This window comes from Lycium barbarum, chromosome 4, assembly GCF_019175385.1.
Source record: "Lycium barbarum isolate Lr01 chromosome 4, ASM1917538v2, whole genome shotgun sequence".
NCBI lineage: Eukaryota > Viridiplantae > Streptophyta > Magnoliopsida > Solanales > Solanaceae > Lycium > Lycium barbarum.
Window position 1 is genome coordinate 6,478,056 of NC_083340.1, and position 27,604 is coordinate 6,505,659.

General features: G+C 33.5%; 1 long non-coding RNA gene and 1 pseudogene across 1 annotated transcript; both read right to left on the reverse strand.

The window, feature by feature from the left end:
• The window catches only part of LOC132635011 (subtilisin-like protease), a 28,954-nt pseudogene extending 18,964 nt beyond the window's left edge, over positions 1-9,990 (reverse strand).
• LOC132635010 (uncharacterized) lies at positions 1,649-5,462 on the reverse strand. Its single transcript, XR_009580406.1, has 2 exons — positions 5,116-5,462; positions 1,649-1,969 (listed from the first exon to the last, which is right to left on the reverse strand). It is a non-coding gene; the product is annotated as an uncharacterized LOC132635010 (long non-coding RNA).
• Positions 9,991-27,604: the final 17,614 nt, after the last annotated feature.

A 27,604-nucleotide genomic window follows, 5' to 3' on the forward strand; every position in this document is an offset into this window, starting at 1 on the left:
TTTCACTTCTTGTTAGTTTCATACTTCTTTTAGGAGTAAGTAACTATGGACGATTATGTATGAACTCTAAATAAGCATGCCGTTAGAACAAATGATGAGACACTGTCTATATATCAGTTTTGTAATTTAATGAGTAGCAGTTTGCAAGGGCAAAAGGTCTACAATATTAAAGAAAACTTGGTTCCCCAAATGCTTCAGCTTATATGATCGCAACTCTGAAATGCTTGGCGGGAGCTTTATCCTTGTCACATTTGTGTATGCTAAATTGAGATCAATGGAATTGGATTCAAGAGTTAAGATCCAAAGTATAGTTTACCTATGTAATTTTATGTTGTTTTTGCAGGTTTTGGTTGCTGTCGGGGTTAACTTTTTACGCATAGCATCAGATGTTTATAAAATAATTCAATGAGCACTTATTTTCTTATTTTCTTTGCTAAGGTTCTTACTGGTCCGATAAAAACTACTGCTTTCATGGTTTAACTAATTTTATTTTCTCCAATATTGACATCCATATCAAAAGCGTTGGGTAAATATCTCAAAAGATCACTCAACTTTGAGAAATTATGTAGTAAAGTCATTGAACTTTGACATATCAATAAAATCACTCAACTTTGGCCTTTTTTCTGATAAAATCACTCAACTAGATGTGTCATAAAAAAATATGACATGGCAATATTAATTAATTTTTTATTCCATGTAGACATGAGCCGCACAAATAAAATAAAATAGATTTAAAATTATAAATATAATGAAATTGTAAACACTATTTTATCTCCTTAATTAATATTTTGAGAATTCAAAACTAATTCTAAATAATTTAATAACTAATATATCAATTTTTTTTCTAAAAAAAAGATACTAAAATTTTACCCATATAAAGAAAGTAGGAAACGGTTTTATCCTACTTTGAGGAATTTAAGGCTTGATTTAAGGCATGTATCCCTTATTTTCTGTTAAAACATAACATAATAATTATGACAAAAAAATAATAACTGTTATTATAAACTTCGAAAAATTTACATGAAAGTTTTAAACTTGAAAAAATAAAATTTCGACAATCTACTGTGCAATTTGATTTGAAAAATTCAATACTTTCTTTATATGAGTAAAATTTTAGTATCTTTTTTCTTTAAAAAAATTGAAATATTAATTATTCAAATATTTAGAATTAGTTTTGAACTCTCAAAAAATTAATTATGGAGATAAAATAGTGTTTAATATTTCAGTATATTTTTAAAAATTTATTTTATTTTATTTTATTTGTGGGGCCTATATCTACATGGCATAAAAAGAATAATTAATAGGAATTGCCATGCCATATGTTTTTTATGGCACATCTAGTTGAGTAATTTTATAAAAGAAGAAGAAAAAGTTGAGTGATTTCATTGATATGTAGCAAAATTCAATGACTTTGCTACATATATTCTCAAAGTTGAGTGATCTTTTGAGATATCTACCCCAAAAGCGTTAATTTTCTTTCCTAGCTAAGATGTAGGACCTTGTTCCCTTTACTCTGATTAGTGGTACTGTCACGCCCCAAAACCCACCCTAGACGTGATCGGTATCCGACGTCATGAACAACATCGGAAGAATCTAAATAACACAATAATTACTTGAACCAGCCAGGTTCAACATTCACCTCCAACAGTTTATAAATTAAATTAAATGTAACAAATCATAAATATATGAATTAAATCAGCGGAAGTCTTTATAAGTAAATAGTCATAAACGTGGCAAACACCCATTAAGTCGTACGAGACTTTGACAATCTACCCACAATACTGACAACTATCTATGGAACTTCTAAGAGATAAAACAGTCATCTAACTTCGGGACGCAACCCGGAAATCTGGAATACTAAATGAAACAGGAAGTGTCCCACGAACAAGGATGTGGGCTCACCAAATCAACAGCAGCAACAAGTTCTCCTAAGCGTCGAGAGTATCACGAACCTGCTCTTCTCCGTTACCTAACATACCATAAAAACAACAATGGTATGCCTGAGTACTTTCGTACTCAGTGAGTGTCTTGGGGACAACAAGTAATATGAACATAAATAATAATAATAATAATAATAATAATAATAATATATAAAGAAATCAGTCCAGAAAAGATAGTATAAAAACAGTTATTCCACCTTGTGATTCTTAATATCATTTGCTAAACAGTTTATATTCTATTTCAAAATCCCAATTCCTTTTAATTATGCTTTCCAAATTGGTCATGATTGTCAACAACAGACCCATGAGAGAATAAGAACATCACACATGCCAATACAGGCCCAAGAATCAATCACATCGAAGGGATGACCATAGAGGTTCCCTAAACACTGCGCAATACACCGAAATATGAATTCACGGTGGCTACTCTTCCTCCCGAATAACAAGGCCATTAATACACCGGAATATGAAATCCTCGGTGACCACTCATCCTCCCGAATGGCTAGGCATAAATACACCGGAACATGAAATCCTCGGTGACCACTCATCCTCCCGAATGGCTAGGCATAAATCACATCAACAGAGTTCATAGCTTAAAAGCCGAATTACAATTTGTCTCAAAGTAGTCACATCATCAAATAGAATTAAAGCTCATTATGCCATTACGAAAATTCATAATTTCATAGATAATCATGAAAACGTTTCCACTTCTTTAAACAAGATTACTTTGTCATAGTTCCCTTGTAAAATCATCAATACCAACAATTAACCATCATTATTAAGCATCTCGCATAGAGGAAAACATTCAATATCTTATACATATATAGAGTTTGTACAATCTAGGTTTAATGTGGGTTTGTCCCCTCACACACATTAACCACTATTTAAACATGAATTAGAGTTCAAGAAACATGAAAAGATTACGTTTCCTTTCATTCACCAAAGAATCTTGAATAAAAATTTATACTCCAACAATAGGTTCAAAAGTGATTTTCATTCCAAAATAAGTTTCCAAAAAGAGAAACATACAAACCATCCTTATAGCCAAAATATGATTTTTAAAAGAGACATACATCCAAAATAAGGTTTTTAAAAGGGAGACATACAAATCACCTTTATAATCAAAAATGATTTTTAAAAGAGACATACATCCAAAATAAGGTTTTTAAAAGGGAGACATACAAATCACCTTTATAGTCAAAAATGATTTTTAAAAGAGACATACATCCAAAATAAGGTTTTTAAAAGAGAGACATACAAATCACCTTTATAGTCAAAAATGATTTTTAAAAGAGACATACCTTAATATGTTAAACAAAGTTTAACAATTCACTTTCCTAATGAAGAACACCCAAACCTTAGCTTGAATCACTTTAGGAAGAATTATGCTGCAAACCATAGGTTTTGATCACAAGAATCATGGTAAGAATCATGGTTTGATGTTAGAATAGATTAGTAATGTTAAGGGTGTTCTTACCTTTAATTTGAAGACATGGAGAGATTATTTTCGTGCTTAGGGTTTGGAAGGATGAAAAAAAAAATGGAAACAAAATTGTCATACCCCTTTTTGCGCCCCCGCGCTATAAACGCGCAAGTTTTTATTATTAAAGGGTTTTTCCAATTGAAGTGACGGTTTTGAAAAGGGATTATTTATTTACAGAGTCGCCACTTGGAATTGAGTTTTTGGTGTTCCAAGTCACCTAATGAATCCCTAATCAAAAGGAAATGACTCTTTTATTATGGTCTGCGAAAACAGAAGACCGGGTAAGGAATTCTGTTGACCGGGGAGAAGGTGTTAGGCATTCCCCGAGTCCCGTGGTTCTAGCACGGTCGCTTTATCGACTTATACTTAGCTTAAATTAATTTTGGGATATTTTGTATCTGAGCCTTGATTTGCTCGTACTTTTATTTATTGAACTTTTTACTTTTTTTTTTTTTTTACTCGGATGCGTAACCGCATTCCGGATCTTTTAAGCGTCTCAAAATAAGATGCATAACTGCATTCTTACTCGAAACAAAATTAATTATTAAAAAGAGTTCGGCCAAGGTACGTAACCGCATCCTTGAATTATTAGGGTGTCTCGGAATAAGATGCGTAGCCGCATTCTTAGTCGAAACAAACATCTTAAACGCGCCTAAAGCTCATCTAGCGTTAAATGAAATTATTTGTCTCTGAAATTCGAGACTTAATATTATTATTTGGTTATATTTTTTTATTTTATTCATTTTTTCACTCTTCGACAACGGATTTTGAATAAATTCGCAATCCATCTCGCTCCCTTACAACTGGTTTTACCACTCTTTTCTTTTCAATAGCAACGAAATTTGAAATAATTCGCATCTCGTCTCGCTCATCTCACCACTTAATAACTAATTTGGGCTTTAAAAAAATGGTTTAGGCCCAAAGTATATATATCCATTTGTGCTTGAAAATAATCTTCTCAATACAATAACAAATGATCAAATATTACACATGATTAGACAAACCGCAAGGAAATCCCCGAAGATAGTTAAATACTCAAAACATGAAAGAACTCATCATTAAATAAAACTGTAATTTAAAACATGATTTTTTTTTCCAACAAAATGACAATGAAATTAATTATAGATACCTAAGCATATGAGACTTTCCACGTTAACATTCAGAGTTTTTCAACCTTAGACCACTTTACCATTAGACTACTAAGTTCTTGATAAAGCTTAATCTATGTTAGCCAATTAAATACTCAAGTTCAGCCTGAACCGAATAAAAATCTAGTGAAGTATTCCAACTAATCATGTTCAGTAAAAAATAGCATAACTGATGATGAAAATCCAGATCCACATTTAAAAGGACGTAACTAAAACCCTCTAAAAAAAAATCATATGATTTATAATTTTTTTTTTTAAAACCAAAGATATACTTATGATTTTTTTTTTTTTTAAATCCAATCTAGTTTTTATGGCTTCCACATGCACATACATTCAAAACCCCATCTTAAAAGAAAAAGTGAACTGGCAAGAAGTCTTGTTATTGTTTGTTAATACAAAATTGCTCTAAATCATTAAACTTAGAAACTCCATTCAGCAATATCATATAAAATCAAAATAACTTAAATAAGGACATAACAGATCCTCTCACGTATTATTCAAGACAAGATCATCAAATAAACTACAAGAAAGATTCGTTGGTTACCTCTTTGTAAATCTCTTACTAAAAATAACAATCTACTGATTTCCAAATTAATAAAATTAACTTTTCGGACCCGCGAGCTCGAAATATCAACGGAACTTTGAAACCTCAACCTCCAAAGGCTATCCAACCCATTTTTGTGTTTTCGAAAATTGGGGAAGAAGGTTTTGTTGTTTTTTTTTTTTTTGGTTTTTGTTTTTTGGTTTTTGGGGCTGCTCTAGTTCCCTATAGAAAACTTAAAGCTGCTCCATGTATTTTTTTAGCAAAAAAAGAACTCGCTTTCAGGTAGGGTTTTCCTTTTTTTCTTTTTGAAGGTGGCGGCTCAATATTGATGATCCCCTCATATGCCTCCCCTCTTTTATATCATATCTGTATTGCCCTATATAAAAATAATGAATCCCCTTTTGTCACGTGCTCCCTCCCTCTTTCTTTCATTTTTCCTTCTTTTTTTTTGTGTGGGCCCCACCTGCAACAATAATATATTCCCTATCACGTGAACCTCTCCCTTTTGTGATAAGGTTTGTTACCAAACTTTGTCATTTTGTGGTGAGGTGGTACAATTCTGTTTACTCATTTTTTTTTCTTTTTTTAAAATGTAAAAACAAAAAAACAAAATATATATATATATATATATATATATATATATATATATATATATATATATATATATATATATATATATATATATATATATATATATATACATATATATATTTAAAAACTATTTCTAGATAACTGAAAAAAATCTTAAAATAAATAACTGGCTTAGCAAAATTAAAACCTACAAAGCATATTTTTGTAATTTTTCTTTCTTTAAAACACAAAACTTATACTCTAAAAATAGCAAATATTTTGTTCATTTTGATTTTCGCAAATAAGCCTACTAAATAAAAATAGAATAAAATGACACGTCAAGAATTAAAATTAAAAGAAATATTTAAACACTATAAGGTGAAACATACGGGGAGGGTCAAAAATCACGTGTCTACAAAAATAAGACCATACCCATTTTAAACCCAATTTTCTGCCAGAAACGGAGAAAATACGGCCTACAAAGTACGTCCCATACTTTGAAGTACGTCCCGTACTTGTAGCCCGTATTTAGGCTGCCAAGACCATTGAATAACTGAAGAAGTACGTCCAAAAGGACGTCCCGTACTTTAAAGTACGGCCCGTACTTTCCGGGCGTACTTTGAGCGAATTCTCCAGCTTTTGTGCCCTTCAGTAAAAAGGGTCTAACTTTTTGTACATAGCTTTGCTCGGGCTGGCCGACCTACCGTTGGAAAGCTATTTCAAATATCTACAACTTTCATCAGGAGGTTTTTCCAAATTCGCAACAAATTTTCGTAAAAATCGCCCAGAAGACAGACCTACCAAAACTTATGCGAAGTTAAGAGCCCTTAAGAACTTCAATTGTTGGTTTGACTTTAAAACGACCATCTTCCACCCGAATTCATCAAGAATGGATTCATATAGATAAAATATCATGTTAACACTAGATTTTACGCATTCACACCTAACTCGGATTTACGGGATGTTACAGGTACAAGAAAAGGAAAAAAAGACAGCTCTTTTATTTAGAATTGGAGAAGAAAGACAGATCAAAGTTCTAGGTAAGCAATTATCATTGTCATATTATTAATTTGTTTAAAATTACGGAAAAGGCTCAAATATGCCATCGAACTACCGAAAATGGCTCATTTATGCCATTCGTCAATAGTTTGACTCATTTATGCCATCGCCGTTATCAAAATGGCTCATCCATGCCATTTTTCATTAATGCCGGTTTTACAATGCCAGATATGACACGTGGCCTCCAATTAGAGGTCCACGTCATTTAATTAAACCAACACAAATTAAAACTAAAACCCGATCCATAAATTTGTGATGGTTTAATTAAACGACATGGACATCTAATTGGAGGCCACATGTCATATTTGGCACTTTAAAACCGGTGTTAATGAAAAATGGCATGGATGAGCCATTTTGGTAACAGCGATGACATAAATGAGTCAAACTATTGACTAGTGACATAAATAAGTCATTTCCGATAGTTCGATGGCATATTATTTGAGCCTTTTTTCCATTAAAATTATAACCATCAATTTCTATATGTCCCTTGAAAAACATAAGTGTGATCTAAATATATAATATTTGTTAATAAATTATGATGGAATATATAGAAATTTATGCTATTTCACAAAATACTAAAAGCACCTGCACTCTTTAACCATAAAATATTATTTTATTGACTATTATGTGATTTTAAAAGTTTGCACCGAATAACATGGGATATACGTACAACACACGTATCCAAAACTAGCATAATTAAAAGAAACAACATTTCACTATAATCAAATGTATGAGTACTATAGGCACTCGTGCATTCGATCCCGAAAGCATTAACATTAGAATGGCTAGTCTTGTAGTTTCACTCGGCAAACACAACTGCAATTGGACTTCTCACAAAGTGCCTATTAGAAGTCCACTTCAAGAATCCCTCAACCGCAATGTTTGAGCTATTGGTTGTCTTGGAAAATGTCACTTGGTATGTTAACTTCTGCTTCAACTCGGAGAAATTTAGCTCAGAGGGATCAACTTTCACGACAACTTCTTTTGGTAAAACAATCTCCACCTTGTAAGATGATGTAGCGTCACCAACGTTTGTCACAGTTCTGCTATATGTCTTAGGAGTTGATCCAAGTCTGAATATGGAAAAAGAAGGATAGTTTAACTGTGCTTCAGGGATACTTTTCACCTCCGAGCAATTCACCTTGCGTTGCAACAAGTTACCTAACTATCGATTTGTGTAGTTCAAACCACAGAAATAAGGTACATAATCCTCAAATGGAGTATCATAAATTAGTCCTGGATCATTTGCTCTCGATGGATTAACATGTCCAGCACCAATTGCAAAGATATCAGCAGGAAGGAGCTCTTCATCTAGTATTGGATTATTGGCAAGGTTTAATGTATTCGCGGTTGTCATCATTGCAGACTTAATAGCAGCAGGAGACCAATCAGGATGTGCGCTCTTCAGCAGAGCTGCTACGCCACTAAGGTGAGGGCAAGACATTGAGGTGCCTGATAGCATATTGAATGTGGATTTTGTGTTTTTATTGTCATCCACGGAGGTAGGCCAAGCAGCAAGGATATTAACACCAGGACCAATTATGTCAGGTTTCAATATGCCAGGACTAACTTCACTTGGTCCGCGAGAAGAAAATGAAGCAACCATGGGAGCATTTTTATCTCCAATTATCGTTCCTTGGAACGTGATTGCAGCAACAGGGTTTGATGTTGAGTTCATATAGGCAAGAATTTTTTTTCCATCTGCAGCTGAAACATCCATTGCTGGAAGAACATGAGCATCAGCTGATTTAGTGACACCGTCGAGTGGCTGGTTGATGATAATCATGCCAACACCTCCAACATCCTTCACGGCTTTACCTTTATCAACCCCTTGAACCCCACCACCGTCCAAACATATGACTATCTTTCCTCTTATAGTAGGGTCAGTTAGTGACCCTTGTTTGCAATAAGGGGTTTCAAATTCATCACTTGCATTTCTTCCAGCATCAAATAGAGTGAAAAATGTTGCGTTGGAAATCTTTGGATGATAAGCAGTTTCTCCTTCAAATTCCTCTCTATTTCCAAGCTTGACAATAGCTTTTAGCTTTCTATCAAGCGTGTTAGCACCTACTGTGAGAATCCACGGGGCTGCATTTCCTACTGAGCCAAGAAAAGGACCTTCATTGCCTGCAGAGCAACTTACTAGAATACCTCTTTCTGTTGCACTGTAAGCCCCAAGAGCAATTTCGTCATCATAGAAAGGTTTCCCATTTCCACCGAGGGATATTGAAAGAATATCTACACCATCATCTATAGCCGCATCCATGGCAGCTAAAATATCACTAACAGAACAACCATCTGAATTGCATACCTTATATATGGCTAGGTGAGCAAGAGGGGCAACACCTACTGCAGTGCCATTAGCATTCCCAAATACATTAGCACCTTTCACAAAGGCACCTGCGGCTGTGCCCGCTGTGTGAGTACCATATTCATATTCGTCTATTGGGGAACCATTGCCAAGTTGGTAAGACCTTGCTCCAATGAGCTTGTTGTTGCACTTGTTCGTGAAATTGGACTCACACACTCCCTTCCACTTAGCAGGCGGAGGGGGCATCCCAACGTCGCTAAACGAAGGGTGGTCAGGAAAAATTCCAGTGTCTATAACTCCAATGATCACGCCTTTTCCATAATTGGAATCCATCCACAAGCCCATGTTCTGTTGCAACCCAAGAAAGCTTGGTGTGTGAGTAGTGTGCAAGGACAATATCCTCTGAGGCTATGCAGAAACAAAGCCCGGTTTCTTCTCCATTCCCTTCACTTGTGATGAAGTTAGTCTTGCTGCAAAGCCTTTCATCACATTGTGATAGGAATAGATCATGCTAGTAGGCTCCTCATTTCCACTTGAGCTAATTGTTGTAGTTTTAGGCAAAAAAGAAAGGTCTCTAAATCCATAGATGATGATTGAGCAGAAATTTGGCTTTGTGGGGATTCAACATGGACTATATAAGTCTCAATATCACTCTGAATACTAGGCCATGGAAAAGAACAAAAGATGAAAATAAGAAGGATTTTCAAGAACCCCATTGCTGCAATGGGCACCTATAGAAGAACTGAATGATGTATTTGGAAAGTGAATTTGATGAATTCCTCTGCTTTGGAGAAAGTCTCTATATATAATGGTTTGTTCCTGAACCATTCAAGTTCATGAGTTTATTTTCCTCCACAAGAAAAATCAACTAAGACAGCTTAAGCATATAATGGAAGGAGAATTTTTTGGTTATTACACGTGAACTCACACAGTTAAATTTAATTGTGCACTTTATTTTGGTTAGAAAATTTGTTGTGGAAAAAGAACTATGTGGAGAAGAAAATTAAAAGTACTAAAGTTTAATGAAAAGAAAGACCAGTAGTGTGAATGAAACTAGCTAAATTGAATTATATTATATAAAGTGATTCTTTTTTGAAAAAAAAAAAAGGACTTCTCGAACAATTTATCTAATAATGTCTTAGGACGAGTATAATTGTATTTGGATACAGTAAGATTCTTTCATAAGACAAACGTTTAACTCCTATAAAACACTTAGTCATAAAAAGTTGCAAGTGTTCTGTCCAAATGGAATTAACGACTCGTAAGGTAGACAACTAGCTTGATGTTGAAGTGTAGTTTTATCAAAAGCATGAAGATATTTAAGATTCTTCTTCGAAGAACTAACTAAATAGGCGTCCATTTCAAGCATTTAACTAAAAATAGCCTAGGGATGTATAATAAATGTATTTAATTCATGTATAATATGTGTATAACCGTATATAATCAATGCATTATGGTGTAAAGGTCTCTTTTTTCTTTTGGGGCACGATACATATAAAATTCTTCACTAGCATAAAGTGTTGAGTTTTCACATCAACTATTTAGAATGAGAATGTATCTAATGGATCTCAAAATAAAAAGTAAATCTTGCAGTTCACACAAATTGACCAAACTTTACGTTTTAATTATTTGAATTAGTATTGAATTTCTAAATATATATATATTTTAAATTCGTATATGTTAATCGGTTTGGCTCGGTTTTTTTTTTTTTTTTTTTTTTTTTTTAACATTAAACCAAACTAAGTGTTATCGGTTTTTGAAAATTTAAAATCAAACCAAACCAAACCGAGTCGTTTTCGATTTATTAAATCGGTTTGACTCGGTTACCGGTTCGGATCAATTTTTCGGTCTCATTTGAACACCCCTAGTCACAACCCAATAGTAACATTGCTTTCCCTAGTTCTTTTTCTTGTGGAAAATACAGCTAAGGTAAAGTTGTTTAATTTAATTTATTTGCAAGACGAACTTGTACATAGGTGATGTTACATTGATCCCTTTAATTGTGGAAGCTGGACTTGGTCAGTGACATGTATCGTTGGGAGGCATGTCCTACTCCCTACAAAATTCCATACTTGGCTGTAGATTTCTCAGCTGGGCACAATATGTTAAAAAGTGTCCATCTCAATTAAATAAAACGTCTTTTCTAGGAAACTCATAGGGTTGTCTCTATATTAATTTCCTTGACTAATACATCTAGTGTCATGTCCTAATTACTTTTTGAAGCCACCAAAGACTTGACTTTCTTTTTAGGAATACTAGAACTATTGGTCCCTCAATCCTTATGATATTCGACAAAGTAGATTTAATCTTTAATTAATTGAAATATATGTTTTGGTCCCTTTTTGTAAAAGATATGTTATATTTGTAATACTTTTATAATTATATTAGTGTTGAATATAATTAAAGTAATAGTACAAGCTTAAGAAATAGCACATAAGTAATTAAGTGATGAAACAATTAGTAACTATGGTAAATTTTGAATATTCACAAGCAAAGGGATCAAAGTGCACATTTCACAAAGACTAAGATCAAAATTTGCCAACAATTGGGGGACCAAAATTATTGTTAACCCTTCTTTTTATATTTTGGCTTTGTTGATCAATGACGAAGCCTGTATTTTCATTAAAAAGAGTCAAAATATAAATAATTAAATATATGAAGAAATCATTTATCTGCACTATACAAGTTTTCAACGAAGGGGTAGATCCACCGCGCATCAAATTACTATCTTTTTTTTTGTTTTTCTAATTTTTCATCTTGTATTTGGAGGGCTGGACATAAATACCGAAAATCAAAAAATCGGAACCAATCGAATTAATTCGGTTTTTCAGTTCGGTTTCGATTTACGTTTTTAGAAACTTCGGTGTTCGGATTTTAGAGTTCAATTCTTCGGTGTTACGGTTTAAACCGAAATTTCATTACCTAAACAAATTAAAATAATCCAGGCTCATTAAGTTTAAGCCCAAAAAAATTCAATTGTAACAAGCCCTCTTTTGCTTTTGTATCCCTAATTTTCCACTTTAATTGAGAAAATCAAATATCTTTAACAACAAAATGTGAATAGGATGTGTCTTTAGGATTAATGTATGTACTTTATGTGTTTTCTTAATTATTCTTACTGTATGTATATGACACCTAGTAATCCTATATCATAGTTATGATTTTCTGTTCTTGTGTATCCTGTTTGTTTGATTTTGATTTCAATTTATCAGTTTATATTTTATTGCTTTTGAGAATATGAATTAGTGTAAATGGGATCGCTTCTAATATCATATCAAAAAAACCAAATTGAAAGAACAGAACCGAACTTCAAAAAACCGAAACAGAAAGAACCGAACCGAACGAGTTTGGTTCGGTGTTCGGTGTCCACCTTCAAAAAACAAAATCGAAATAGCCGAACCGAAGTTTGAAAATACCGAACCGAAGAATCGAACGCCCACCCCTAAGTATTTGTAGTCCACTGATCTGATTAATTTCGTATTCATCGCATTGTGTCCACTAAAGACTTCATTGGAGCTTCTACATAAACTGCTTTGTCCTTAAACTGTTTAACTTACTTTTCTTTTCTTCTCCACTTACAAATTTAAATTTTAAGCTTCGATGGAAAGGAGTTATTCACTTGTTTTGCTCATTACACGTCAAACTCGCTATGAAACTTTTTGACTATTTACATTGTTGTATTATTATGTGGGAAAAGAAGAACCACGATTGCAAGAAAAAATTGAATTATTCACATAGAAAAGGTACTACGTAAGAGACAAGGAAAAAGAAAATGACATATCAAAGTTTGAATGTGCAACTCGGAGTCCGATCGGAATTTTACACAAATAGCCGGTTGAATTCATTGTTTACGTTTTCTAACTAGTACTAGTATACATATGTTATATACATATTATACTTATATTATACACTTATCGACTATTTTTATTTTAAGTAATTGAGTTGGCGGCTATTTGAGTTAATTCTTTTTTTCCTTTCATTTGACACAACCCCTTCTCCGATCCCACCCGCATCCCATTTAACAGCCTGAGTTTTATCGGGATAATTCAGGCTGTAATCGGATTGATCCGGCTCAGTAGATACCTATTTACCCCCAAATAGTGGATAACAATTAAATTTGTAAGTGGTGGATATAGGTATTTAATTCTGTCAGAGACGTGTGTGTATTTAATTCTGTCGTATTTATTAAGGCCAGGGGCAACGTGCATGGGTTTTAAAGTGCTACTTTTAATATGAATTTTGGAGCAATCTGATATAAAATACCTCTACATGTTACATTTTCTTTCCCATCTTTCCATGGTATACAACGTTTGCCCCCATTATGATAGCGAGTTGTCCTACTAATGTATCATTTTGTTTTTTAGATGACTTGATTTTAGTTTAATTTGATAGTTTTTTTTTTTTGCTTCGTTTATTTTCTGGGCTTTGATTTTTTTTCTTTGTTTATTATTTTATGTAAGGATTTAATTGTTTTTTTCGTATTGGTGGGTTGTTTACAGTGATTTGACAAGTTCTCAAAGAATATGAACGTCGAGAAGGAATTGTCTCATCGTATGTAATTTGTTGATTCTTTCATTGCCATTATTTCTGCACACTGGAGGTTTAATTTTTGTTTTTGAAAAATAAATCAGTAAAATTATATTTGATCAGGATAGAATTAATATATTGAGAATAAAAACTAACCTTAATTGTGTCTAATTTAGAAGTTTGAGATTTAACCGCAATGAGAAAGCATGTAAATTGTGTTTGTGTAATTTACTCGAAATACTCATTTAATTTGTTATGTTTTGAATCGTGTTTAAATGAATAATTTGATAACTAGGAAGACAAAATTATTCAATGACAGCTTTTACAATATATCTGGTTCTTGATCAAATTGGAAACATTATTAATCCAATGCTGAAGACAATTTTCTTTCTTCAATCACTATTAATGCACGAAGAATAAAGACCGGTAACATATGGTCCACAATAAAGTATCCTCCCTCTTTTTCTTTTTTTTTTTTCATTCGGCGTTTGGACCCTGATCGTAGGAGCAAACTTTGAGTATTTGTAGAATTTAGTTTGTAACGAAAATGCCTCATTATTATTGTATCACTGTTATCATATATTAAGTGCTATTTAAATATAAGCTAAGGAAACTAAAACAGACAATTTTTATATAAAGATAATTTGGGAGCTTTTAAATATAGTCATTAGTTAGAGGGGAGTAGGACCATTAGTGAGGAAGTTTTTCTTTGAAAGAATTGTAAGATAATAATTAATTATTATTCTCAATAGAAGTTTACGATTTGAGTCGTCTTTTAAAAGAATAATTTGATAACAAGGAGGACAAAATTATTCAATGCATATGCTCTCGACTTTAAGAAATATTTAGAAATTTGGAAAGCTCATTACTGATGTTTTTCCAAATATCAACTCTATTTTATTGCCTAAAAGGACTTTTGCTAATCAAAAGTTTAAATCCATCTGTATAAAATTCTATTTTCTCTAAATCCTAAACGTACGCCTTTCAAACTTCCAGCACCGTTGGCAACTTATAATTACTTACAGTGGAGAATCATAATCATAATAAGAGACAGACATGTTATTTTTACTCCATCTTCATTGCATACGTGTTTATCGGCCAACCTTCTTCATATGTTAAAGGGCCTTTGGACTTTTGGGGAATAGGCTGCATGATCTGGTGTTTCGAAGTTAAAAACATTTGGAGAAGATAACGTTATACACTCCGTATTTGCAAAGCATGCTATGCTACTGACTTCCATAAGAGTTAGTAAAATTCGTTTTTTAATGATTTGTAGGTTACATCTATTGTTAAAACATACTTGTGTACAACTTTTGAGTTTTGTTTTTGTTATATTCTCTACTCTCAACCTTGTGTTACAGAGTATTTCTTCTCAAGCATCTTATTTCAATTTTCATTGTCCGTTCTTCTCTGGTGAATAGTTAACATACCTTCCCATTAATCTTTTCATCCTTTCTATATCTTTTCTTCGATTGTCTAATACTTTTCTAATCGTGAACAGAAAAGAGAGTAAATATCTCAAAAAGTCGCTCAATTATGAGAAATTATGTAGCAAAGTCATTCAACTTCGTTTTGTATCAGTAAAATCACTTAATTTAGAGCTTTTTTGTTATAAAGTCATTCTCACAGTTGAGTGACCTTTTCGAAGATGTCGAAAACTATATATTGTCATTTCTACAGATCTGATGTGTTTCGGTGAGATCTTTCTGTAAAAAGGCACAAGTATACAGACTTAAGTGAGTCAATTTTTATGAAATGTTATGGATGAGTTGAAAGCAATGTCTAAACTTTGCTTCTGCTGCAAAGTTACATAGTGTCCTTGTAAGTTTTTGCCTCTAAGTATCAGTAAATGCATCTGCAGATAGTCCCTTTTCCATTGTACAAATTACATGGTACTAATACTTTATTCAGGGATTGTAGTAAATTACTAAATCGAACTCCATTATTTCTGCAGTTAGCATAATTTTAACAAAGACCAGATGATAATATGTTCACATCAGTTCATGATGGTGGTAAAATTGATAGCGGTAAAGCTGCAATAACGTCGAATTCTCTACCACACATATTTCTGAATATGTTTTTGAGATTGTTACATGTAATCCAAATTATGTACTTCTGATGAAAAAATGGAGTTCGATTAATTTTTCTCTAATCTTCCTTTCCATCTTTTTTGGAATTATACCATTCATTTGACAACTCTCATCCGTTTCCCACCCCCCCCACCCCCCTTTTTTTTTTTTTTTGTATTTTTTCCGTTTTTATTCTATATTTTACTTGCTTTAGTTTTTAAACTGATCAAGTGTAATTTATCTATTAAATATGTTAAGGTTTCTTTTCTAAAATTATGGACTAACTGATGAATATGTATACCTATTTTTAGGCATTTTGTAGTTAAACTTTCGTTCCTTCAATAGATAGCTAGAGAATGAAAGGGAAGGTGCAATCGGCAGTCTTAATTAATAATCGTAAACGTTTGAAAATTATTCCAAGGGTTTTAGACCTTTGACTGCTCTTAGGGATCTTATATTGGAGTACTTAGAAATCCTTACGAATTTGGATATACTGTCCATGAAAGTTCTCTTTTGCCATTAGGGAAGTATAAGCTATATGAAGTTCTTTTTCCCTTTTCCAGGAAACGAGTTAGAATAACTTTTTTTTAAAAACTGGCGTTTTAATTTATTTTCTTGAATATTATTATATCTTTTGTTGAGGTAATTTAATGCTTTATGAGTGTAAGTGGTAAAGCCCTCGCTAGCAAATTTTGGTGAAATTGATATGTAAGTATTCTCAAAAAGTGAGTTAAATGTGATAATTCTTTGCGAGTTTAGATCTTCTACTTAGGAATTTGCCATGAATATTAATTCGTCAGGATCAATTTTGAAGAACCTTAATATCAATCAATTCTTGAGAACAAGTATGATGTACATTGTACGTGAAGTTGAAGGTTCTATACTTTTAGTGACCAAAGAAATTAAAAATCATGAACGATCCACCGATATTGAAAAGACAATTCTATCAAGGAACAAATATTATGTCTGGTAGAGAAGACAAAATAGATCAAAAACGATTATACACTTTAACTTATAATTCGAAAAATATTTCTAACACACATATATATATACACTAAAAGTTTCTTATCCCAATTTTCTTCCGCTTTTTAGGTGTTATGGTCCTTTCATTTAATAAATGTTCGGAGTGTTCTCCATGTTTAAGTTATTAGATGAATTTATTTCTTTGTTATTCTTAATATTTGAATTTGAATATTACGAAATGATTATTTTGTTTGTTCAATGAGGTTTTACGGACCCAGCTATTACCTAGTTAGCAAATAATAGCAAGGGAAGCTAGAGAAGAAGAGTTGACAAATGCTGCGAATTGGTCCGGTCCGGAAGAAACCTCTTTTAATCGAGCCAAAATACTTGAGGAAATATTTATGCCGCTTTGCTGATTACAACATGTTGAATGGTCAAAAGCTAACCTAAAAAAGGAAGGGATAACCCTCTATTTATAGGTAATAATAAATGGGCCCTAGTACAATGTAGAAAAAGCCTTTCTAGAAAAATCCTAAAATGGATAAGGCTGGTCCGTACGGTCTGACACCCGTACTATTGTTAGCGCAAGTGGCGGAATGGTTAGATGACGCGTGGCCTGCTCCAGTGGCGGAGCCAGGATTTTCAGTAAGGGGGTTCAAAATTATGAAGAAGTAAACATACGAAGAAGCCAAGGGGGTTCAACATCTACTATATATACATAAAAAAATAATTTTAACCTTCAATATACACTGTAATTTTCTGCCAAGGGGGTTTGGATAACCCCTCATTTACACTTGGCTCTGCCCCTGGCCTGCTCCATAACTGATTATCCAAACCTATATTGAGTGTGCTCTTTAGGCTCGGATTTACCGTGTCCGGTAAATACCCTCGGTGTTGAAGCAGAGTTGAACGCGTTCGTGACCCCTCAACTCTATCTTTTACTCCGGTTCCCATCTGACACAAGTTTATCCGGTTTTTACCGTATACAATACCCATAATTCGGACAAAAACGTGTGTGCAGTACCGGATCATAGTTGTGGATTGAGCTTAATTTACCTTTTTCCAAAGGAGAGGATTAATGTTTAATTACATTTATTTAGAAATTTTGTATTTATATAGTTTGAGGCGGAAATGGTAGATTAATGCTATATCTGCCTGAATTAGAATATTGTCTAGTTGAACTATTGTCTATAAATTGATTTATCTTAAAGACAATTGTTTTTTTTTTCCCGGTCCATTGCCTATAAATTGGTTTATCTTAAAGGCCATTCTTTTTTGTCTGATAAAAAAAAAAAAAAAAAAGGAAGAATGGTCTGTAAGATAAATCAGTTTATAGACAATAGAACTCGATACTTATACTTTTTTCCTGATGCTGGAGGTGCGAATATATCCCGGCATTAGTAGTTAGTGAAATTCTTTTTTTTTTTCATATAAAGTGAAGGGATACTTTGTTATAATATGAGACGTTTTAGGGAAATTGTTTAAGCCTAGCTCAGCGATCATAAGATCCAATACTTATTTTATCTGATGATATTTATTGGGAAGACTGATATTTCTCTACTTAAGTATTAGGAATGGCTATATTTGGATTCAACGAGTATCTTTTAGTACTAGCAAATGACCTTTTGACTGAAATATGAAGACAATAACAAGATTCCCTAACAGGCTAAACCACATATTAATTTCAAAATTAAATTTGCACATTTTTATGATTTTCCTCTTCTTTTGGGACTAGTAGCACATTACTTAAGTTGTTCACACTTGTAAAGGCACTAATGAATAATGGGCCATATACAATTAGTAACAATGCTTTCCCCTAGTTCTTCTTCTTGGATCTTTTAGATGTAGAAAATCAAGCAATTTTTTATTTTTCACTATGATTCATTATGGATTTTAGTCTACCGGAAACAATTTCTGTACCTTCCAAAGTAGGAGTAAGGTCTGTGTACACTCTATCATCCCCAGATCCTACTTTGTGGGAATTCACTGGATATGTTGTTGTTGTTGTTAATTTATTAAAGATTTTTTGTTAAATATTTGAAACTATAAAAATGATGATTTCTATTTTTATATCAAGTAAAGTTTATTTTGAAAAATAAATAAAGTAATCCCTTAGTGGAAGTACGTAAGGAGTCCTAATCACCCATCCGTTAGTGATAAGGGCAATTTTAACAAGTATGTTGACGGAGGGGCATATTTGATCGGTCAGTCTAACAAGGGCAATTTTAATTCATAAACAATAATTGGGGGGTAAATTTGACCCTTTTCCTATTGTTAAATTGTTCTGCTCATTACACATCAAACTCACAATGAAACTTTTTGAATTGTTTGCACTGAAGTAATATTGTGTGGAAAAAGAAGAACCGTGATTGAAGGAAAAAGTACTACGTAAAAGATAAGGAAAAGAAAAAGATTACAGTCAAGAAGGAAATTGTCAAGAATGTTGAGAATGGATATGATATGTCAAATGTACCCTTTGTAGAGATAAGTAGTCAAATTAACACTAAAGTAAAAAGTAAAGTAGATGTACCATGTGTCAGCTAAAAGTAGGAGTCCGAAACCTAAATGCCCTAACAAAAAGTCAAGCGAACCAAAATACCCCAAGAAAAAAAAGAGACCGCAAAAGTAACCTTAACGTAGCAATTTGCTGCATTAAGGGACCAATATGCTGCTCCTTTAACGCAACAAATTGTTGCGTTAAAGGACAACCACAAAAACCCATCGCGTTCCACCACTGGTCCCCCACTTGCCATAAAAAATTCCCAAAACCACCATTAAAGGATGAGAAGGTCGAGTCCCACCTAAAAAAAATACCGTTTTCAATTCAAATTTCATTTGGAAAGTAAAGATTCTCGGTATATTCAAGTCAAGGAACAAGATTCGAAGGTTGAATTTCGGGAAAAAATGATGTACAACTCTATTCAAACAATCCTACGACAAACTTCGCTCAAGGTATATTACTATGAACTTTCTAATTATTTTTGTTAAATACATTATGATCCTAAGCATGATTAATGTTTCGTAGTCTCGAATTTCAAAAAATGGATTGTACTTTTGCTATTTTGGCTCGTTTTCCGCTAGGCATTTTCGAACTGGCAGTGTTTTTATTTTTATTTTTGTCCTGTTAATTTATTAGTTGTTAATGATTATGAATTGTTTATTAATTGTTTAATTAGAAAAAATATAGTAATATCCTATTACTTGTTAATTATGTCATTGTTAATTTATTTATTTGTGAAATTGTTTATCCTACGTTAATTGTTAATATGCTAATTAGTTATCTATTTTTATGTGTTAATTATTTAATTAATTATTAATTAGGTAGTTAATATAATTTCTCGTTAAATAAATTAGTTTGTTATTACTTTAATTGTAGTTATTAGGAGAATAATTAGTTAGCAATTGTTCATTGCAATTAGTTAGTTAATATAATTTTCCGATAAAGGATTAGTTAGTTAACATAATTTCCCGTTAAATTAATTAGCTATTTAATATAAATTTTTAGTTAAAAATTAATTAATTAAGTAAATTTTAATTAGATATAATTATTCACAAAAAAAAAAATACGACATAATTCTCATAATCCACAAATTTTGAATAAAGAAGGACAAACTAAATCCTGAATAACGAATAACTAACTAAATCCTGAATAACGAACGATAACCTAAATCCTGAATAATGAATGATAAAATAAATCCTTAGTTTTGGATTGAACATCATTAATATAATTTCCTTATAAATGATTAGTTAGTTAATATAACAAATAATTAGTTCGTTAACATAATTTCCCTTTAATTTCAAGAATAATGAATAATTTAGTCTATACAGATACGACACCTCCATGGATCCCAACGTTCACCCGGAGCCCAACGATAGAGCAGTACTTGCTCTACAAGATAATCATAGGTCCAAGCTATTATGGACTGAAAGTATACATATGGGGCGTTGCTCCGTCCCCATAGGTTGAATATGGCATAGATTCTTTTACGCGAGCGACCCCACCATCCTGCATCTTAGAGATATTGTATCGGGGCGATATCTACCGTTGCATCTCTGTTGGTTGGGTACATCATTACGTGAGGAGCAGCCAGTGAGAAATGTAGAGGGTCCCAGGTTTATTGATTTCGCAGAGTTTCTTATCTCGGTTAGTATTCAAAATACTTATTTAAACCATTAAAGTACTTATTTTAAATAGATATGGTACTTATTATTTCGTAATTTTTCATATTTTAGGATTTGCCGACAATAGGTCCATCAGAGCCACCCACTCAAGTGTTTTCTCATAAGCCTGCAGAGCCATTGGTGTCTTCTAATGAGCCTGACGAGCCACAGGTAAGATTTTTAGTAAAACTTAATTTTCATTCAAAATAAGTTGAATATTACTTTAATTTTTTTAACATTTATTTGGACCTTGGACAAGACACTGCTCTAGATCTAGTCATACAGGATCCCGTTCACGAGACTTCTTTAGATCCTACTCCATACCTCTCTCAGGAGCTCGTTGACACACAGGTTTGATTTTAAACAAAAGTTAATGCATTGAATAAAATTAAAACTAGTACTAGTTTTATATGTTTTTTCCGGTTCATCCTTCGACGCTATTGACCCGTCTCCCGATGAGGATGATTAGGAGGACAATGTTGAGTTTGACTGTACTAATCTCAACAGATTGGCTGCGGTCGTAGCAGTCGGCCGCAGACATACTATGGTTCGGACTCCGGAGAAGGGGAAGGGCAGGGGGAAAAAAGTGACGGACGATTATGTCCTAGAGCACACAGCTATTAAGAGGAGGAAGGGGGATGGGGACGATGGTGAGGGTGGTGGCGATAGACTTAGGCCTCGGGATATTCTAAAGTCTACTACATGTGGGACCCATTCTAATGTTGCATAGTTTATGTAAATAGTTTTTTTTTGCGTATATATTTCTTAATGATAAATATTATCTTTAGTATTTTTTATCGTTTATTATTAACTCGTGTGAAATCCTAAAGTAATAATTAAAAACAAAAACTCGACATATTTCAAATAAAGTTATGCACTAACTAAAAAGTAACACGCTTAAATCTAAACCCTAAAAAATATAACACTTAAACCTAATGATAACAAGTTTCAAACTTACTTCAGGCACTTTACAACCCCTAAAACGACGATCCAAACTATTAGGTATCCTTGATGTATTGATTCTAAATTATTGTTCGCACAAACAAACATCAGGTTCTATTTAAAATATTGACATTTCGGGGTCTTTAGACATGACTAATCTTTGGCCAAAGTGCGAAAATGGAGTGAAAATATAGAGTGAAACAAGTGTTGGAAATTGTAACCCTCTTTAACGCAGGAATTTACTGCGTTAAAGAAGGTCCTGGTCCTTTAACGCAGGAATTTACCATGTTAAGGGTAGTTTGGTAACAGTTTTTTTCTTGGGGTATTTTGGTTCAATAGTGTTTTTATTGGGTCGTTTAGGTTAGATCCTATCTATCTCTATTGAGTTTGGAGGATGAAGTAAAAAGAGAAAAAAATGAATTAAGGTATTACATCTCATACTTTTGTACGTCGAGTTTTCCCATAGTTTAATTGAAATGGACTCGGAAAGTGTAATTATTTTTGCGATTATGAGCAGGAATTTATGATTGACCTTAAGTATACAAGAGTTTAAGACCATGTTTAGTAAGTATCTCAAGGTTTAGAGGTCAAACGAATCGAAGAGAATACGTTTAAATGAAAACCGAATTTGGGCCAAATTTGTACGACCCGTACTTTTGGTGAGGGCCATCATACCTCAAAAACAGAATCCCAAAATTTTCCCTTGCCAAGTACGGTCCGATGTTGTGTTGAGGCCGTACTTTAAGGCGGCTAGAATGTTGTGTTGATCTATTTATTTCGTGGCTTGGTCTTTTATTTCATTTATCATCCAAAACAGACCCTAAGAGCTCCCAAACCCTCTCCCTAATTTTCCTACTAGATAAGACTAAGTCTAAGGTAAATCAAAGTGATTAGTGTATCAAGAAGCTAGGAAACCTTGCTAGGAGTTGAAGTGATCTTGTTGTGTTGAAGTTGAAGCTTTCTTCTTGGTGAAGTATCCTAAGATTGAGGATGTTCTTGGATGATTGAGTTAATATTACATTTTTTCTCTATGTTCTTGAGTTAGTTTAGTCTTTAGTCAACTTGTTAGATAGAGAAATTTTGGAAGAGAAGTTAGAATACATGCTAGAACTCTAGTTAGCTTTGTGGACTATTTTGGAATATGATCTTGAGTTATTGTGGCTGGATTTTCTTAAGTATAAGTACGGGTTGATGTTTTTGTCATGTTGTTTTTTCTATGCTTCTAGAATTTGGGAGAAGGAAGTATATAAAGATATCGTATACTAGCGTATATTGGGTTGTTTTGTATATACACTTTTGTGGTTGATGGTTTGGGCTCATAGAGAGTAAAGGAGGTTGTGGTTGTTGTTGTTGGTCTTGTTGGTTAAGTTGCGGTTATTTAAGAATAGAGGAAATGTTGTCCGATTCATTTTAGAGACGAGTTATTATTTGATATACGTGATATGCTAGTGTCACCTAAGTTAATTCATGTATACCTTGTTATAGGAAAGACATTCTAATGGTGACAAGTTAGTTATTGGATCATACTGACGACTCGAGGTATGTAAAGGCTAACCCTTCTTTCTCATTTTGGCATGTTTCCTCTTGACGAGCTACTTTCTATTATCCTCACAAAGATGTGCTATTCGTAATAGTCGTACTTAGGTTACCATGACCCTATTGTAGGGAGAATACTGGGAATGAGCTCATGATTAGTCAAGTTAGCTATATAGTTAGAACGATAGAAAAAATGACTAAAGAATGCATAGAGTTTTAGTTGGCTTCGATCCTATGATGTTTGCCTTCGAGGCTATGATATGTTTTCCTTCAGGGCTATGAAGCTTACCTATGGGGCTATTAGCCATACAGACTGCCTTCGGGGTTATACAGATGCACGCTTGCCTTCAGGGCTATGCAGATACATGTTTGCCTTGGGGCCTACATGGAGTGCCTTCAGGGCTAATCATGCATATCTAAATGCCTTGTATGAGGCTAAGTAGTTCGACGTCGTATATTGGTTATTAGATGTTAGAGGCAAGCAAGTACAATCGGATTATTAACTCTTCAGTTATGCTCAGTTACTTTATATTTCATTTCAGTATTAGTTTCAGTCGCTTTACATACTCGATACATTATTTGTACTGACGTCTCTTTACCTGGGGACATTATGTTCATGCCCTCAGGTTTAGACAGGTTGCCAGGAGAATTGCACCAGTAGGACCTGCCGAGTGTCATCCGGTGTGGTAAGCTCCATGTCATTCGGAGTTACCCGATTTAGAGTTTTGTGTATATATAGTATGGGTGTGTGTGCCCATACTGTACATACACAAAAATTTGAACCGGGTAACTCTGAATGACATTAAGCTTACCACACTGGCTGATGTTGACACCCAATTTTGTCCCTCCTTTATTTAATTTTATTTACTCGGGCTTCTAAATTTAATGACGAACTAAATACTTTATTTTCACTACTCTTATTTTTAAACATTACGAGCATTACTTTATCACAAATTTTAAATGTTCGTCATCGTTTCATTTTCGGGTTTGGAATCGTTAAATTAATTACAAGACAACACTTTGCAAAATATTTATTTTTCTACATTTATTGTCTTTACATAATATATATTATACCAGTTATTAAATTAGAAGCCCAAAAATAATTAAAATAGCGGGGGAAGGACCAATATTTTTCAGCCAAATTAATGGCCCAAAATAGATACAATATTATTTCCCTACCCAAATAAACAACCCACATTTTAATACCCAACCCACATTTTCAACCCAACTAAAATACCCAACAGACCAGCCCAATTGGCCCATTTTCGCCCAAAATGCAGCAGCCCATCTTTTACTCAACCCAATCCATAATTCTTTAATTCATTTCCTTAAACCCTAAAGAAAACTAAGAGCCTCATTATATAAGAAACAGACACGACACAAACAAAGGGGGGAGCTCATCTTTAATGGTCATAATACACCATCTTATGCCTTCGGCCATGAATAACAAATAGCTTCCTCATTCATATAGATCCATATAGCATCACTTTACTCACTCCATATTTATATACACACACGACACAGCACAACAAAAATCAAGGAAGGGACTGGAACTCCATTATGAACATCATAAAAGTCACCATGAACGTGATTAGCTGAACCAGCGATAGTTCACCTCAAAAAAAACATCGCCAACAACCCCTTGTCGTCCATATCTGTCAACAACACCTTTTTTTTTTTCACCTTAAAACCCAGCTTCAAAGCCAGTCATATAACCACAATTATCGCTGGCCATCCGTTGATTTTGAGGGCCTGTCAACTCCGATTTGACCAAAAAGGGTTGGGTTTTGTTGAGGTTTCTGTCTGAGCCTGGCTGGGAATTTCTCTTTTTCGGTTTCAACGACTCGATCAACTCTCGTCACTGCTCGGCCAAAAGAACTTTAACCACAACAGAGTATCCTAATTTTTCTGACTTGAGTTTCAAATTTGTTTCATAACGAGTGAGTAGATTCGAGGCCGTCAACGCCCCGTTCACTGCACCAACAAGAGGTAAATCCAATCATTTTACTCGTTTCCTCCTTTCTTTGAGACTAAGTCCTTCCTTATAGATTAATGGATAAATCCTAGTGAACATGACAATCATTTTACTTGGTTAATTTAAGTTCTGTTTTATGCCATTATTAAACCATGTATGTCGAAGCTTTAAGAAGAAACTCTGGTTTAGACGTGTTGTGTTCCTGGATGTTGGCAAAATCATGTTCAGCGAGTTGAGTTTAAGGTCATACTTTTGGATATGTTAATCCTGAAACATGAATGATAAATGTTTGACGAAATGCTCGTGAGTTCTATATTTGTTTAATGAGAGGTGACTGTGGTATGCTATATGCTAAGTTAAAGTATTATAAAATGAGAAGTATATGTGCATTGTGCATCAAGATTTGGATTTGTCTTATTCTGTTATGTTTAAAAGGTTTAACTTTGAATATTTTATGGATTAGCCATTGTACGTTAACATATTCATTTAGTCCCTTCTTTAAGTAAAAATTCCCTTTCACTAGAAAGCATGCCTATGGAAAGTATTCTATATTTCATTTAGCCTTGGTATTGTATATACATTTAAGGTTTGGTTTATCCTCACTAATCTTTTATTTTCTTCTCTTTATCTTGCATGACACACCGGAGCCGAAGAGTTTTCCTCTTTGAAACTCAACGACGTTGTTACTGCACGAAATCCGCATATCCTTTCTCGTCTCTCAAACATTCAATCACAGAGGTTATTTTGTCCTTCCATAGAAGCCGAACACAACCATTGAATCATCTCACTTATTTTCGTTTGTTTTATTTACTTGTGTTGGTGTGACTAACCGTTTTGTCCTTAATTATGTGTTTATTGCTTTCCCTTTTCTTCTAAAACTCAAAATGGCCGTGAGATTAATTACTAGAGTATTATTCAGAATTTCTCATCCGTAAGCAATAACTGAAATACTTTTTATAATATAGAACAGGGCATTTAAAATAAAGAGTGATTAATATGGAGGGTGTTATGTTAGATATACACAAGAGTTTATCCAAGTTTCCTCCAATATTTCGCAAGTCTCTTTCATAACGAGAGGCTTGCATTTTTCATAAGAACTAAGAAGTGTCGTCGATAATATTTTCAAATGAGGGAATTAATTTTCCATGCAAAATCAGATTTTTAATACACTGGTTACTTGTTTTTTCCATTCTTGATACTTGAGTTCAAAATGTAAAATTGTCTCAACTCCTAACATTATCTTCAAATGTATCGATAGGGTATTAATATAAAGTAGCCTACTGGTTTTCATTATTAAAATATTAATTCTCTCTTTGTTTTATAATTAACCAAATTACTTTGTGGGTTATCACTTGTATTTAACATGGCTTTCGATTAATTTAAGTCCGGTCGGTCAACCATTGTTAATGGGTCTTAAAGGGTGCCTAATACCTTCCCTTTAGACTAATTGAACCCTTACCTAGAATCTTAAGTTTCGCAGACCTTAAACAGAGTTAACTTTAAACATAACTTTAATAAAATTTAGGTGTCCTAATTCACCATAAATAATTAGGTGGCGACTCCTTAAAAACAACAATAAAAAAACAGGAATCTCCAATACGTCATACTTCTAATTTTAACCTCCGGGTAAAAATGGGGTGTGACAGCTTGGCGACTCTGCTGGGGATTCACTTAGGTTCTAACCATAACAGACTTAGTTTAAATAGGTTTTGTGTGCTTATTTTGATTACTTTATTTGTTTGTTAACTGTTTTTACATGCTATTAATTGTTTGCTTGATATAAACTGTTTGTTTGATATAAACTGTTTATGTGTTACTGCTTTGATTAACTGTCATTCCGTTCATATTTCCTCCACTTCTGGAAAACTCACACATATTCACACACTTAAAACGGCTTCGCGGTTCGCGCCCGTTCACTACTAAATTACCCCTTTAGTTGGATTGATCTTGTGGATTTAGTCGATCAGCGGTGCAGTCGACGGCCACGGACTTTCCACTCCCAAGTTGTCCGCTTGGGAGAACCTTGTGTCATAGGAAGCCAACTCTTAGTCAGCCTAAGATAGAGCTAAACCAACACCCTTTATTAAGAGCATACATTTCATGACCTAGGAGGTTTAATACCCTTGGTGCATTAAATCCATTAGATGACTTTACCCAAACGTCCAAGCGGGTTCACAACCCCAAGTGACACCAATCATACTTTATGTGCATGTTTGAAGGATAACTGTGCCTAAATATTGACTATTTGCTTTAATTAATTAAACTTTAGGAGGGAAGGATGATTAACGTTTCTATGACAGGTATGGATTTGCATTGGAGTACAATGAATGACGAAGATCAATGACATCACAAAAGCGGGGCTGAGATTTAGACATA